General features: G+C 36.9%; 1 long non-coding RNA gene across 2 annotated transcripts in view; it reads right to left on the bottom strand.

Moving 5' to 3' along the window:
- The window catches only part of LOC131280474 (uncharacterized), a 74,967-nt gene that overhangs the window by 24,554 nt on the left and 34,363 nt on the right, over positions 1–16,050 (bottom strand). For both annotated transcript variants that reach the window (XR_009188088.1, XR_009188086.2), the window contains exons 5-6: positions 14,336–14,528; positions 12,294–12,469 (exon numbers count right to left, since the gene is read on the bottom strand). This is a non-coding gene — a long non-coding RNA (uncharacterized lncRNA). The remainder of the gene's footprint in view (positions 1–12,293; positions 12,470–14,335; positions 14,529–16,050) is intronic.

Below are 16,050 nucleotides of genomic sequence, written 5' to 3'. Positions count from 1 at the left end.
ATGTTGGCTTCATAGAATGAGCTTAGTAGCATTCTTTCCTGTTCAATTTTTTGAAAGAGCTTGAGCAAGATTAATATTAGTTCATCTTTGAATGATTTGTAGAATTCACCTGTGAAGTCATCTGGTACCAGGCTTTTCATCTTTGGGAGGTTTTTGATGACTGTTCCAATCTCTTCACTTGTGATTGGTTTGTTGAGGTCTTATTTTTCTTCTAAAGTTAGTATAGATGTTTCCCATGTTTCCAGGAACTTTTCCATCTCATCTACATTTACTGTTTTTTGGCATACAGTTGTTCATCATGTCCTCTTATGATCTCTCATTTCTACAGGGTCAGTGGTAATGTCCCCCCTCTCATTTCTGGTTTTATTTATTTGTGTCTTCTCTTATTTTTTGGTCAGTCTAAGGGTTTGCCAATTTTGTTGATCTTCTCAAAGAACAACTTCTGGTTTTGTTCATTCTCTCTATGATATTTTTGTTCTCAATTTCATTTATTTCTTCCCTGATCTTTATTATTTCTTTTCCTTTTGCTTGGTTTAGAATTAGTTTGCTGTTCTTTTTCTAATTCTTCCAGGTGTGCAGATCTTCAATTTTACCTCTTTCTTCTTTTTTAATATAAGCATTGTGGGCTATAAATTTCCCTCTTAGGAGTGCCTTTGCCATATCCCATAGGTTTTGATATGTTGTGTTCTCATTTTCATTCATCTCAAGATATTTGCTGAATTCTCTTGAAATTTCTTCTTTGACCCATTAATTGTTCAATTTGTGTTGTTTAATCTCCCTATATTTGACTTTTCCCTTTTTCTGTCCATTATTGATTTCAAGTTTCTTTCAGTTGTGATCAGAGAAAGTGTTTTGTATAATTTCAATTATTTTAAATTTATTGAGACTTGTCTCATGACCCAACATATGGTTTATCTTGGAGAAGGATCCATGAGCACTTGAAAAGAATTTATATCCTGCTGTTTAATGCCCTATGGATATCTGTTAGGTCTAGTTTGTTTATCATATTATTCAAGTTCTGTTTATTTATCCTCCATCCAAATGTTCTGACCAGTACTGAAAGTGGTGTGTTGAAGCCTACAACTATTATTGTAGAGACATCTATTTCTCCCTTCAGCTTTGCCAGTGTGTGCCTCATGTATCCTGGGGCACTCAGGTTAGGTGCATAAATATTTAGTACAGTTATTTCTTCTTTGTGAATTGTCCCTTTTATTACTATATAATGACCTTCTTCATCCTTTAACAGTTTTGCATTTAAAATCTATTTTGTCTGATATTAGTATCACTGCTCCATCTATTTTTTTGCTACTGTTTACATGGGATATCTTTTTCCAACCCTTCACTTTTAATCTGGTTGTGTCCTTACATCTGAGGTGAGTCTCTTGAAGAAAACATATGGATGGCTTATATCTTTTAATCCATTATATCAGTCTGTGTCTTTTGATTGGGGAGTTCAAGCCATCAACATTCAATGTTATGACTTTAAAGGCATTCCTTACTTCATCATTTTGCCCTTTGACTTTCTGTTGTCATATCATACTATAGTTTATCTTTTTATCCTTTCTAACATTTTCATTCTACACTGTTCTCAAAATCTCTTGCCCTTGTTTTTTTTTCTTTCAGGCTGCAACACTCCCTTTAGCATATCTCATAATTCTGGTCTTTTGGTAACATATTCTATCAGTTTGTGTTTGTCTGTGAAGATTTTGAACTTCCATTCATATCTGAAGGACAATTTTACTGGATCCAGAATTCCTGGCTGGCAGTTTCTCTCTTTCAATACCTTAAATACATCATACCACTTACTTCTTTCCACCATTGTTTCTAATGAGATGTTGGCACTTAATCTTATTGAGTTTCCCTTGTATGTGATGCTTTGCTTTTCTCACTGCTTTCAAAATCTTCTCTTTATCTCTGATATTTGTCATTCTGAATAGTAGGTGTCTCAGGGTAAGTCTGTTTGAGTTTATTCTATTTGGTGTGTGTTGGCCTTTTTTAATATTGATATTTATGTCTTTCATTAGGGTAGGGAAGTTTTCAGTCATTATTTCCTTAAATATTATTTCTGTCCCTTTTCCATTCTATTCTCCTTAAGGGACACCAATAATGTGAATGTTTGTGTGTTTCACAATGTCATTGAATTCCCTGAGACCCCATTTTATTTTTTCCATTCTCTTCTCTTACTGTTCTCCTCTATTTTCCAGTTCAGATGTTCTGTCTTCAAAATCACAAATTCTGAGGGGAGGGGCAAGATGGTGTTGGATTAAGTGCACACTCATCACTTCTCTTGCAAAAAATGACTTGAGTTGGGGCAAGATCCCACCTGAGTGAACTGTTTTGGAGGCTTCAGGGCATCAATCTGGAGAAAAAGTCTATGAAGAGATTGATAGGTAAAGGTAAAACTATGAGTTTCTGGCCCTTGAGGCTGGAGCTACAGGATGGCTAAACCCCATTCTCAGGTCAGGAAGCTGCAGCAAGCCCCAGCTTCCACTGGTCACCCAGCCAGGAAGCATTCTCTGAGAATGGAAGGGCTCTGGTGAGGTTTAGAAAGAGGTTTCCCTTCTGTGGGTTTGATTCCTGGACACCTTTTTATAGCTTTGAGGAGCATACCAGCTGGCTCAAGGTGGCATCAGGAAGAGGGGAGAGGCAAAGCTGCTGAGGCAGCTGGATTTCCTTGATTTCCTCTTTGTTGTGCATACAGATTTTGGCTACTAATGCTATCTCACTTCCTTCCTACATCTTTCTATCTTCTACCTTTTGTTGCTGCTCTTACATTCCACCTCTCTTTGTTTAGTACCCAATTATTCTGATTTTTTAAATTTCTAACTCTTCTATTCAGTTTTCAGTCTTTTATTAATTTTTTGCTTTTTGTCCTTTATTTTCTCCTCCCCTGTCTTCTCATCATTCTGGACTTTTAATTCATTCTATAAACGTCACTATATTCAGTTTCCTATTTCATTGTAGGTATTCCACTTTTTAATTCCTATTACTCTATACTGCTTACATGAGTTAAATATTCATTTTCCTGGGTCTTATATGGTTCCTTCTCTAACTTTTACTATCATTATTCCATTATCCTTTTTCTTTTCTTACCTTTTTTGCTTTCTCTGGCCCAAATTGTTTTCCCTTCAAGGGAACATAGACAACGAAGAAATAGAAGAAGAAGAAGAAAAAAGTGTAAAAGAGTAAACTTAATGTACACACAAAAACAGCAACTAAAGAAAACCCTAAGTTAGAGGGAGAAGATAATCAACTGAATAAACCCATCAAGATAAAAAGATGATCAGAGAGAAACAAAAAAATTGCAAACCATACCAAGAAACAGGAAGATATGGTCCAGTCCAATGAACAAACTAAAAACAAGGAAGAGAAGCAGAACATTAAACAACTAATCAAGCTGTCTAAAAAATATCCTGGACCAACTTAATGAAGTGAAGGACGAGATTAAGGATATTAAGAAAATTCTGGGAATATACTGAAGAAATTGTAAACATACACAAAAAGACAGTGGATATGATGGTGATGAATGGCACAATCCAAGAAATAAAAAATACACTCTCAGTGAATAACAGCAGATTTGAACAGACAGAGGAAAGAATTAGCGATGTGGAAAACAGTACAACTGAAATCAAACAGACAGTGAAACAGATAGATAAAAAGATAGAAAAAGTCAAGCAGGGACTTAGTGATTTGAACAATACAAAATGCACAAATATATGCAGTATAGGCATTCCAGAGGCAGAAGAGAAAGGAAAGAGGACAGAAGGGGTGTTGAAGGAAATAATTGTTGAAAACTTCCCAACCCTACTGAGGGAGATGGATGTACATTTCCAAGAGTGCAGTGAATCCCAAACAGTATAAATCCCAACAGGCCTACTCCAAGACATATGCTTGTCAAACTCTCCAAGGTTCAAGACAAAGAGAAAATACTGAAGGCAGCAAGAGACAAGGGAACCATCATCTACAAGGGAAGCTCAATAAGATTAAGTGCTGATTTCCCATCTGAAACCATGGAGAGGCAGTGTCATACCACGTGGAGAAAGCAGTGGTATGACATAGTCAAGGTATTTAAAGAAAAAAAAAAACCTTCCAGCCAAGAATTCCCTATCCAGCAAAGCTGGCATTCAAAAATGATGAGCAGTTCAAAATATTCACAGATAAACAGAAACTAAGAGAGTATGCCAATAATAAACCTGCCCTTCAGGAAATACTAAAGGGAGTTCTTCAGGTTTAAAGGAAAAAACAGGAGTAAGAGAGAGTTGTGGGGGAGTGTAAGAACAGCTAAAAAGACAAAAAGAAATAAAAACAACATATGGCATACATAAACCCAAAAAAATATGGCTCATGTACATAATTTCTTAAGATAAATAACGCTGATTGTTAATGGATTAAACTCAAGTCAGGAGCCACAGATTGGCAGAATGGATAAGGAAGTATGACCCAAAAATATACTTTCTAAAAGAAACCAACCTTAGACCCAGGGATCCAGGGACTCAAGGAGGCTGAAAGTGAATGGCTGGAAAATAATCTTATAAGCAAATGATAACTAAAACAGGGCAGGAGTAGCTATACTAATATTGGACAAAATAGACTTTAAATGCAAAACTATTTTAAGAGACAAAGACAGACACTATATATTAGTAAAAGTGGTAACCTTTCAGGAAGAAAGAACAACCATAAACATTTATGCACCTAACCAGGGTGCCTCAAAATACTTAAGGCAAACACTGGAAAAACTAAGTGGTGAAATAGATGCCTCTACAATTATAGTGGGGACCTTTAATACACCATTATCACCATAAGAAAGAACATCATGACATATGAGTAAAGAAACAAAGACTTTGAATAATACATTAGAGGATCTGGGCCTAATAGATATAGAGAACACTACACCCAAATATAGCAGGATATACATTTTTCTTGACTGCACATGGATTATACTCCAAGATAGATCACATGTTAGGCCACAAAACAACACTCAATGAACTCAGAAAGATTGAAATCCTAAGAATAATTTCTCTGACTACAATGGAATGAAGCTGGAAATATGTAAAGGCTGGAGAACCAGATTAGGCACAAAGATATGGAAGTTAAGCAGCACACTCTTAGACAAACAGTGGTTTAAGGAGTAAATTTCAAGAGAAATGAAATGACTTGAAATAACTTGAAATGAATGAAAGTGACAACACAACATATCAAAACTTATGGACTGCAGCAAAAATTGTACTTGAAATTCATAGCCATAAATGCATATATTAAGAAAGAAGAGCTAAAATCAAAGACTTAACTGCACACTTGGAGGAGTTAGAAAAAGAACAACAAACTAACCCCAAAGGAAGTTGAAAAAAAGAAATAACAGACCAGAGCAGAACTAAATGAATTAGAAAATAAGAAAGCAATAGAAAAAATAAACAAAACCAAAATCTGGTTCTTCAAGAAGATCAATAAAATTGACAAACCTTAGTTAGACTAACAAAGAAAAAAGAGAGACGATGCAAATACACAAAATAAGAAATGAGGAATGGGATATCAACACTGACACCACAGAAATAAAGTGTATCATCAGAGGATACTTTGAAAAATTAAGTGCCAACAAGAAGGACAATTTAGAGGAAATGGACAAATTCCTAGAAACACACAAAAAGCCTACATTGCTGAAAGAAGAAACTGATGAATGTAACAGACCAATCACAAGTAAAGAGATAGAATCAGTTATTAAAAACCTCCTGGGAAGCGGACTTGGCTCAGTGGTTAGGGTATCTGTCTACCATATGGGAGGTCTGTGGTTCAAACCCCGGGCCTCCTTGACCCATGTGGAGCTGGCCCATGCACAGTGCTGATGTACACAAGGAGTGCCCTGCCACTCAGGGGTGCCCCCGTGTAGGGGAGCCCCATGCACAAGGAGTGTGCCCCTAAGGAGAGCCACCCAGCGTGAAAGAAAGTGCAGCCTGCCCAAGAATGGCACCGCACACATGGAGAGCTGACACAACAAGATGATGCAACAAAAAAAAACACAGATTCCCATACTGCTGACAACAACAGAAGAGGACAAAGAAGAACACGCAGCCAATAGACACAGAGAACAGACAACTGGGGGGGCGGTGGGAAGAGGAAAGAAATAGATAAATAAATAAATCTTAAAAAAAAAAAACCTCCCAAATAAGAAGAGACCAGGACCAGACAGCCTCACAGTGGAATTCTACCAAATGGTCTGGAAAGAACTAACAGTAATCTTGCTTAAACTCTTCCAAAAAACTGAAGTAGAAGGAACATTTCCTAACTCATTCTGTGATGCTAACATTACCCTAATACCAAAGCAAAACAAAGACACCACAAGAAAGGAAAATTACAGACCAATCTCTCTAATGAACCTAGATGCTAAAATCCTCAGCAAAATACTTGCTAACCATATTCAACAACACATCAAACAAATTATACACCATGACCTAGTGGGTTTTGTCCTGGGTAAGCAAGGATGGTTCAACATAAGAAAATCAATCAATGTAATATACCACATAAAATTGAAAGAAAAATATCACATGATCATCCCTACAGATGTAGAAAAAGCATTCAACAAAATTTAGCACCCTTTCCTGATAAAAACACTGCAAAAGAAAGGAATAAAAGGAAACTTTTTGAACATGATAAAGGGTATATATGAAAAGCCCATAGTTAACATTATACAATGGTGAAATCCTAAAAATTTTCACTCTAAGATTGGGGACAAGACAAAGATGTCCACTATCACTGATCCTATTTAACATTGTGCTAGAAGTACTTGCTTGAGCACTGGGGCAAGAAAAAGAAATAAAAGGCATCCAAATTGGAAAGTAAGAAGTCAAAATTTCACTATTTGCAGAAGGCATGATCCTACAAATAGAAAACCGTGAGAAATCTACAACAAAGCTTCTAGAACTTATAAATGAGTTCAGTAAAGTCACAGGTTATAAGATCAATGCACAAAAATCAGTGGCATTACTGTACACCAAAAATGAGCAATCTGAGGAGTAAATCAAGAAAAAAAACACCATCTACAATAGTAACAAAAAAATCAAATATCTAAGAATAAATTGAACTAAAGATGTCAATAATGTATACATGGAAAACCACACAACCCTGTTTAAGGAAATCAAAGAAGACTTAAATGGAAGAATATTCCTTGTTCATGGATAGGAATACTAAATATCATTAAGATGTCTATCCTACCCAAACTAATCTACAGATTAAATGCAATCCCAATAAAAATCAACACAGCATTATTTTACTGAATTTGAAACACTAACTATGAAATTTCTTTGGAAGGGCAAGAGACCCCAAATAGCCAAAGACATGTTGAAAAAGAAAAAATGAAATGGGAGGAATCACACTACCTGACTTTTAAAATATACTATAAAGCTACAGTGGTCAAAAATGCATGGTATTGACACGAGGATAAACATACTGACCAATGGAACCGAATTGAGAGTTCTGATATAGATCCTTGTATATAAAGTCACCTGATATTTTACAAGACCACCATGCCCACTTAACTGGGAGAGAATGGCCTCTTCAACAAATGGGGCTTGGAGAACTGGATATCCAAATCCAAAAGAATGAGAGAAGAACACCACCTCATACATTATACAAAAATCATCTCAAATTGGATCAAAGGTCAAAATATACAAGCCAAGACCATAAAAACCTTGGAAGATAATGTAGGGAAGCATCTATAGGTCCTTGTAAAAAGGAAATGGCTTCATGAACTTCATACCCAAAGAATGAGCAGTGAAAGAAAAAATAGATAAATGGGACTTCCTCAAAATTAAAACCTTTTGCACCTCGAAGGAGTTTATCATGAAAGTGAAAAGAAAGCCTACCCAATGGGAGAAAATATTTGGTAACCATGTGTCTGATACGAGCCTAATATCCAGCATACATAAAGAAATCCTACAAAAATAAAAAGACAAACAACCCATTTAAAAACTGGGCAAGTGATCTGAAAAGACTTCTTCAAAGAAGAAATATAAATGGTTAAAAAGCACATGAAAAGATACACAACATCACTAGCTACTAGGGAATTGCAAATCAAAACTACAATGAGATACCATTTTATACCCATTAGACTGGCAGCCATTAAAAAAACACAGGACTACAAGTGTTGGAGAGGATGTGGAGGAATGGGAATCCTCATCCACTGCTGGTGGGTATGTAGAGTGGTCCTGCCACTGTGGAGGACAGTTTGGTGTTTCCTCAAAAAACTAACTATAGATCTGCCATTTGACCCAGCAATTCCACTGCTGGATATACATCCAGAAGAATTGAAAACAAGGATATGAACAGATATATCCACACTAATGTCCATGGCAGCATTATACACTATTGCCAAAAGTTGGAATCAACCCAAATGTCCATCAACAGATGAATGGATAAATATATACAATGGAATACTACTCAAATGTAAGAAGGAAGACAGTACTAACATACGGATAACATGGATAAATCTTGAGGACCTTATGTTGAGTGAAGCAAGCCAGGCATGGAAGGACAAGTACTACATACCTCTCTGATATGAATTAAGCAAATCAAGCTGAATCAGAGAGCTAGAGTCTGGAAGATAGGTTTACAGGAATTAGAAAGGGAGAAGTTTGTGAGCCAACAACCACAGGGGCAAAATCTATGATAAGATGGAATGAGTAGTCGCACAATGAAGGTTTATGACAGAGGTGTAGGGGTACTATTAGGTTGGGTGATACAAGCTTGACAGGGATCTAAGGTGGAGAGGATGTGTCTGTATCAGATGGTCCATGAAACTTGGGGAAGGTTTGGGGGAGGGGGCAGGTGAACACTGGGGATTGGCAGGTACATAGTTGAAACTACAATGTTGAGAAAACTCTCTTGGCAATATGACAAGGAAGGGTTACTGGTTTAGGGTGTTGGATGGGAGGGCATTTGGGACAGGGCACACCTGGGGCAGACTTCTAAGGAGTATGTGAGCACTCATCTTGTCATAGTGTTTTATACCAGTGGATGGAGACCCATTTAATGAGCATGAAGGTGTACTTCCATCCTGGGGAAGCCTAATACGTTCTCAAACAGAGGGGAGGGTGTCTCTCAAGAACATGAGTGGTTCCAGATAAGGGAGGACAGACTAGTGTGTCAAGCCCTTAGCATTGTTGTAAGTATCTGTGAATCTTGTCCTTCAAGCAGTGAAGCCTGGTGGTTGCTGTGGGCCCCAAGTGGGGGAGGAGGGAGGAACAGACTAGATGGAAGTGGGGATATCTATGGGGCAATGGATGTGTTCTGCATGCTCTTGCAATGATGGCTACAGGTCATGTAAAATTTCACAAAAATTTATTAAAGTGTATGGTCTAAAATGTATACTATATTGTAAACTACTGACCATGGTTAGTAGCTATGTTTCAATATTTGTACATCAGTTGTAACAAATGTACCATCCACATGTAAAATAATCATTAATAGGGAAGGGGAAAAGAGAGATGATATTGGGTATATGGGAGTCCCCTATATTCTGTATGTAATTTTACCATGACCTAAAACTTATTTGAAGACATATGAAAAAAAAAAAAAAGACACTGAGGAAGAAATTGCCACTGTACATACAGGACAACAGTTATTAAAACGATGAGAGGCAAAACATCAAAAAATTTTTAAAAATATTTTTCATTTTTTTAACACCCCAACATTTTTTACTTTTAGTTTTTCTAAATTATTATTTATTTCTTATGTTTAAATCTATCATTACTATCTCATTTTCCTATTAATTGAATTTGGCAATGTATTTGGCTTTGTTTTTTAAGAAGTTTTGGATCACAGAAGGGTTACGACTATGGCAAGGGAGAAGCACTGGTGTGCAGTGTCAGTTATAGGGGATACATGAGAGAAATTTTACCTGGGCATACATATAAGGTATATAAATATGATCGAATGTTCATAGGGCATTGCCACAGGGAGTAAATATTCACACAGCAACTGAAAGAATACTGAAATCCCATCCTGGGGATCTCTGCCACATTCTCTAATAGAACAGCAACAATCCCCCAAGTACAGGAGCAATATCTAATGAAGAAGGATGGTCTATTGATGGGCCCTTGATATTGATGACTATGCTTATAAGCCTTTTGAGCTTGAAATTCCAGCTAGGCCTAGAGCTGCAGGGTGCCTAAGAGTTACCTCCTGAGAGCCTCCATGTTGCTCAAATGTGGCCACTCTCTAGGCCAAACTCAGCATGTAAATGCATTATCTTCTCCTCAGCATGGGTCATGACTCCCAGGGATAAGCCTCCCTAGCACCAAGGGATTACTACCAAGCACCAGCTGGTGATGCAACCAGAAAAAGACCTTGAATAAAAGGGGGAAATGGTAAAGACAAATGAGTTTATATGGCTAAGAGACTTCAAAATGAGTCTGGAAGTCATCAGAGAGGTAACACTTATGCACATCTCAGCATGATTTCATAGACAGCTAAAGTAGATACTATCCTAAATAGTGGGGCTCCTGATGGCTAAGGAGATGCCCAGGTCTTACAGTCATGGTAGATAGCTCTGGAGTTTGGTGCCTTGCCAGTGGGCCCTACTTTGAAGTTTGCTCCTGAGCGTGACAGAGTTGGACTCAGATGTGACTTCTTTACACATGCCTCTTCTGTCCCTTTTATTGAAACTATAGTTGGCACTGGAGTTGTTAGTTTTATGTCCAAGAGACTTGAATCTTTGAGCTGTTCATGTGCCAGCTGGGCCCTGAGCTTCAGTGGAGCTGCAACATCTACTCACCAGTTCATTGGACTCACACAGGACAACTAACAAGGAGATGAGAATTGGCAACCACCACACCAAGGAAATGAGAGAGTCTAAAACTGCAAGCAAGAGAGTCCCATTCATCAACCACATGGGATCTAAGCTCCCTCTCAATTTAGAGGTGGATTGGGAATCACCATTCCTGAATCCTCAGGACTGGGGAATAAAATATGGACTAGAGTGGACTTACTGGTATTCTGCTATAGGCTTATTGTGATTCTAGCAATGGAAGAAATTATATCATTGATGTGGAGGCAGTGGCCACTGGAGTTGCTGAAGGCAGGGAGAGGGGAAAAGAGGTGTAATATGGGGGCATTTTCAGGACTTGGAATTGTCCTGAATGACATTGCAAAGACAGATACAGGACATTATATATCCTGCCAGAACCTACTGAAGTGGTAGAGAGTATAAATTACAATGTAAACCATAATCCATGCTTACTGGCAATGCTCTAAAAGTGTTCATCAATTGCATTAAATGTACCACACTAAGGAAAGAAGTTGTTAATGTGGGAAATGTAGGAGGTGTGGGTAGAGGGGCATATGGGAATCCCCTATATTTTTTGTAATGTAACATTTTATGTAATCTATATATCTTTTAAAAATAATAAAAACATTTAAAAATTAAAAATAAAGTAAAATTACATGAAAAAAAGACAAATTTGGTCTTCAAGCATTTCAAATCTGCTTTTATATGCCTCTAATGTTCTTTCAATCTCATCCATTGTGTCTTTTATTCCCATAAGGCCAGTTACTTTTCTTTGCAGACTTTCAAATTGTTCTTTATGCTCATTAGTTTTTTAAATATCTTTTATCTTTTCAATCATATTTCCTTTTGATTCTTTAAAATGATTTAGGAGAGTTGTGTGATTATCATTAATTGTCTCAAATCCTGACTCTCTTCAGGATATTTGGTTTGTTCCTTTGGCTGGGACATCTCTTCCTGTTTCCTAATATGGCTCGTAATTTTTTGCTGAAGTCTAGGCATCTGATATGTTGGTGAATTTACTCTGATGGTCAATTTCTCTCTTTTGCCTATTGTTATTATTTTTTCACAGCTCTTTGATATTTAGTTCAACTTATCCTAAGTCTTTAAAAATGCCCAGCTTAAGCTACCAAAATCATGCCAAGGACTCACAAATTGGTCACAGATTTTCTCCCAGCTGTGGGGTAAAGAGAACTCTAAAAGCAGTTTCTTTCCATGTATTTTCCAGACCAGCTGGCAGATGGCACGTGTTGGCACACTTTTCCATGGAGGTGAATCTCTCTGGGTTTTCCTTTGTTGTAGTCTGGCAAGAGCTGAAATTCAAAGTAGGCTCCACTGGCTGAATTCACTGAAGAAAAACCCCCCAGTTCCCCCCTTCCTTTTCCCTTGTAATAGCTGGAAGGAAGACCTCTGCCCCCCCTTTCAGTCTGCTGAGAAGAGCAGGGGTTTTACCCCAGCTTAATGTTTGGGGGTGGGGGAGGGGAGCCCTTCCCGGCAGCCAGGAGGTTTAGTAACTCACAGTTCGTTGTTTTGCCTTCTTTGTCTCTCTGTCCCTCAGCCTCCTGGGAGCTGTGTAGCATTGTCCTGGTCTGCTGACCTCCAAAACAGGTCCGAGGCAGCCTTTGGCTGTTTCTCTGTTGTTTATATGAGAGCTGTGCCATCTCTGCCTAATGTGTTGCCATGGTCCCACAATTCCTGTGCAGGGATATTTTGATGATGCTCTTGCAGAGTTTGTAACAAATATTTCAAATCAATGCAAGGTGATGGTAAGAGGGGTGATGTATGGGACCACAGTATGATGTTATGCATGTTTACTTTTTAAGTTTACAACTTTTCCTATACACTTATAGTAAGAGTTCATGTATGACTGATATATATATATATATATATATATATATATATACACACACACACACATATACAAATACATATAAAACCTTAAAAAATTTTTAAAATTGGAAAATAAAGAAAAACAACCTGGAGCACCATAGTCAAATTACTCAAATCTAAAGGTACAAAGAAAGTGTTCACCGTTGACAGGACTGAAAACACATTACATAGAGGGGAGCAGTGAATACAGAAGATGGCACTTCTCATCAGAGACAAATGACATCTTTAAAGTGCTGGAAAAAGGATAATCTAGATTTGATATCCAGGGATAACAAGCAATAGTAACAACGAAAGGTACATATAGATGGGGATAAAAACTGGATGAAATACATCAAAATGATAGATATGCATCTAGGATCATAGGCAGATGTTATTTTCTTTTATATTTTTCAGTATTTTCCAAAATTTCTACAAAGAATATGTATAACTTCAATAATTGAAAAAATATTGTGTCTGAAAACAATCATATTCAAAGAGATGGTCAATACATTTCTTGCTCTGACTCCATAGGTTGCAAATATTAAGCTATTAAAACCTCTGCCTTCCAAAGAAGCAAAAATAAATGGAAATGGGGGATAAATATATTTTCAGGTGGAAGAATGGCATGCGACTTTGTCTCCAGAAGATTTTCACTAAAAAATATGCTAATATGCTAAAAGAATTTCTTGAAGTTGATCAGAACTAATACCAGATGAAAGCTCAGATTTGCAAAAGGAATGAAAAGCATAAGAAAAATTATACATTTGTGTGTGCGCTTATGTGCCTGTGTGTGGGCATGTGTGTGTTGCAGTGTGCATCAAACAGATGGACATAAGAGCACTGAATATATATACACTATGCAAACAATGTGCACCAACACTGACCATTACATTAATATCTGATTAAATATAATGTGAAATGAACAAGACCCCAAGAAAGAAACATGAGCACCTCCTGAATATATATATGGGAATATTAGATAATCTAGCAAGAAGACATAACAATCCAAACTATATGTGTATCTAATAACAGAGATTCAAAACATATGATATACACAAACTCAGGAACAATGCAGAAGAATTGAATAATACTATCCACCAACGTAATCTAGTGATCTGTTTAGTATCCTGAACCCAAATGAAGAATATGTATTCATTTCAATTATACATAGAAATATTTGCCAACGGAGTCAATAGGTTTGACCATAAATAAAAATGCTCAATAAATATCAAAGCAATGCACCAAATGCGTCATATGTTTTCTGATGACAATCACATTAAATTAGAAATCACTTACCATAAGGTACTGATAAAATCCACATATACGTGAAAATAAAAAAATGCACTTGTCAAAAACACCTAGCTCAAAAACTGTGAGAAAATAATTTGAGTTGAATGATAAAGAAGCAGAACATAAATTTGTGGGTTGAAACTTAAGTGGTTCTTAAATGGAGATATACAGCATTACTTAATAATGAATTTTTATTACAAATATCTTTACATTAGAAAAGAAGATTTTATCTAAAACCTCAGAATCCAAAATAAGAAAAGGTCATAAGAAAAATAGGAGTAGAAATCAATGATGCAAAAAATGGAGAAATAATTTTATGATCAGGTCAACATTGACTTTTCTTTATTTTTTTTCTATCTGGTTGCATCATTGTCTTTGCTGCATGGAGAGCCTGTGCCTCACCTCGCAAGTCTTGGATGCCTTTTTTCTTCTTTTAATAGGAGGTCCTGCGGATCGAACCAAGTACTCTATATGGTAAATGGGAGCTTAATTGCTTGAGCCACAGCCAGTTCCAGCATTGACTTTTCATGAGATTAATGAAGTTGATAAATTCATGGTAAGATTGTTCATGATGGCAAGAGAAGATTGTAAGCATCTACAGGCATGAAAAGGAGGAAAAGGTGTATTATAAGCATTAGGCTACTACTATGGCACAACCATATTGCTCTATAAATCTTAAAGTTTTTTTCAGTTTGGAATTATTTTATTTATCTCCAAAAGAGAAATATTATGTTTGTAAACTAATCTGTTTCTCTGGGTGTGATACCTTTTGAAAATATCAAATTCAGTTGAGGGACCTTTGTTTAGATTACTTTTTTCCCCCAATATTAGAAAATCAGTTTAAAACACCACATAAATAAACTGAAGATAAATCACATGATCATTTCTCATTTCAGTAGATGTAGAAAAGGCATTTGACAAAATCCTCCTTCCTTCCTTCCTTCCTTCCCTCCCTCCCTCCCTCCCTCCCTCCCTCCTTCCTTCCTTCCTTCCTTCCTTCCTTCCTTCCCTCCTTCCCTCCTCTCTTTCTCTCTTTCTCTCTTTCTTTTTTCCTTTCTTTCTTGATATTTAGATTACATAAATATTCCATTAAAAATGTAAGGGGTTCCCATATGCCCCACACCTTACCCCTTCCATACTTTCCCACATTAACAACATCCTTCATTAGTGTGGTATATTTGTTACAACTGACAAACACATTTTGGAGCATTGCCACTAAGTGAGGATTATAGTTTTCATTATAATTTTAACTCTCTCCCAAACACTTTTGTAAGTTATGACAGGATATACAATGGGCTGTATCCATTACTGCAACATCATTCAGAACAATTTCAATGTCCTGAAAATGCCACCTTATTACAACTTTATTTTTTTAAGATACTCAGGTTACATAAATGTTACATAAAAAATATAGGGGATTCCCATATGCCCTGCTCTCCATAACTCCCATTTTTTCCCACATTAACAACATCCTTCATTAGTGTGGCACATTCATTCCAATTGATGAACACATTTTGGAGCCTTGCCAATAAGCATGGATTAAAGTTTACATTGTAGTTTAGACTCTTTCCCACCCAATTCTGTAGGTTATGGCAAGATTTATAATGACCTATAACTGTCATTGCAGTGCCATTCAGAACAATTCCCAAGTCCCCCAAATGCACCCATATTACACCTGTTTTTCTCTTTCCTGGCTCTCAGAATCTCCAGTGGCCCTGCCTCCACATCAGTGATATAACTTCTTCAATTGTTAGAATCAAAATAAGTCTATAGTAGAATTTCAGTAAGTCTACTTTAGTCCATAGTTCATTCCCTAATCCTGAGGATTCTAGGATGGTGATGTCCATTCTGCCTCTAATTGAGAGGGGACTGTGATCTTTTAGAGCCAATGGATAGGATTCTCTTGCTTATGGTTGTAGACTCTCTCAGTTCCTTGGTATGGTAGTTGTCCATCATCACCTCTTTGTTAGTTGTCCTGGGTGAGACCAATGAACTGGAGAGTAGGTATTACAACTTCATTGAGATACAGAGCCCAGCTGGCACATGGACAGTTCAGAGATTTAAGTCTCTTGGACATACACTTACCAACTCTAGCACTAATTATAGGTTCAAATAGA

The sequence above is a fragment of the Dasypus novemcinctus genome, chromosome 11 (assembly GCF_030445035.2).
Source record: "Dasypus novemcinctus isolate mDasNov1 chromosome 11, mDasNov1.1.hap2, whole genome shotgun sequence".
NCBI classification, from domain to species: Eukaryota; Metazoa; Chordata; class Mammalia; order Cingulata; family Dasypodidae; genus Dasypus; species Dasypus novemcinctus.
The sequence above is the reverse complement of the archived record's forward strand: the minus strand, read 5'-3'. Positions and strand labels throughout refer to the sequence as shown.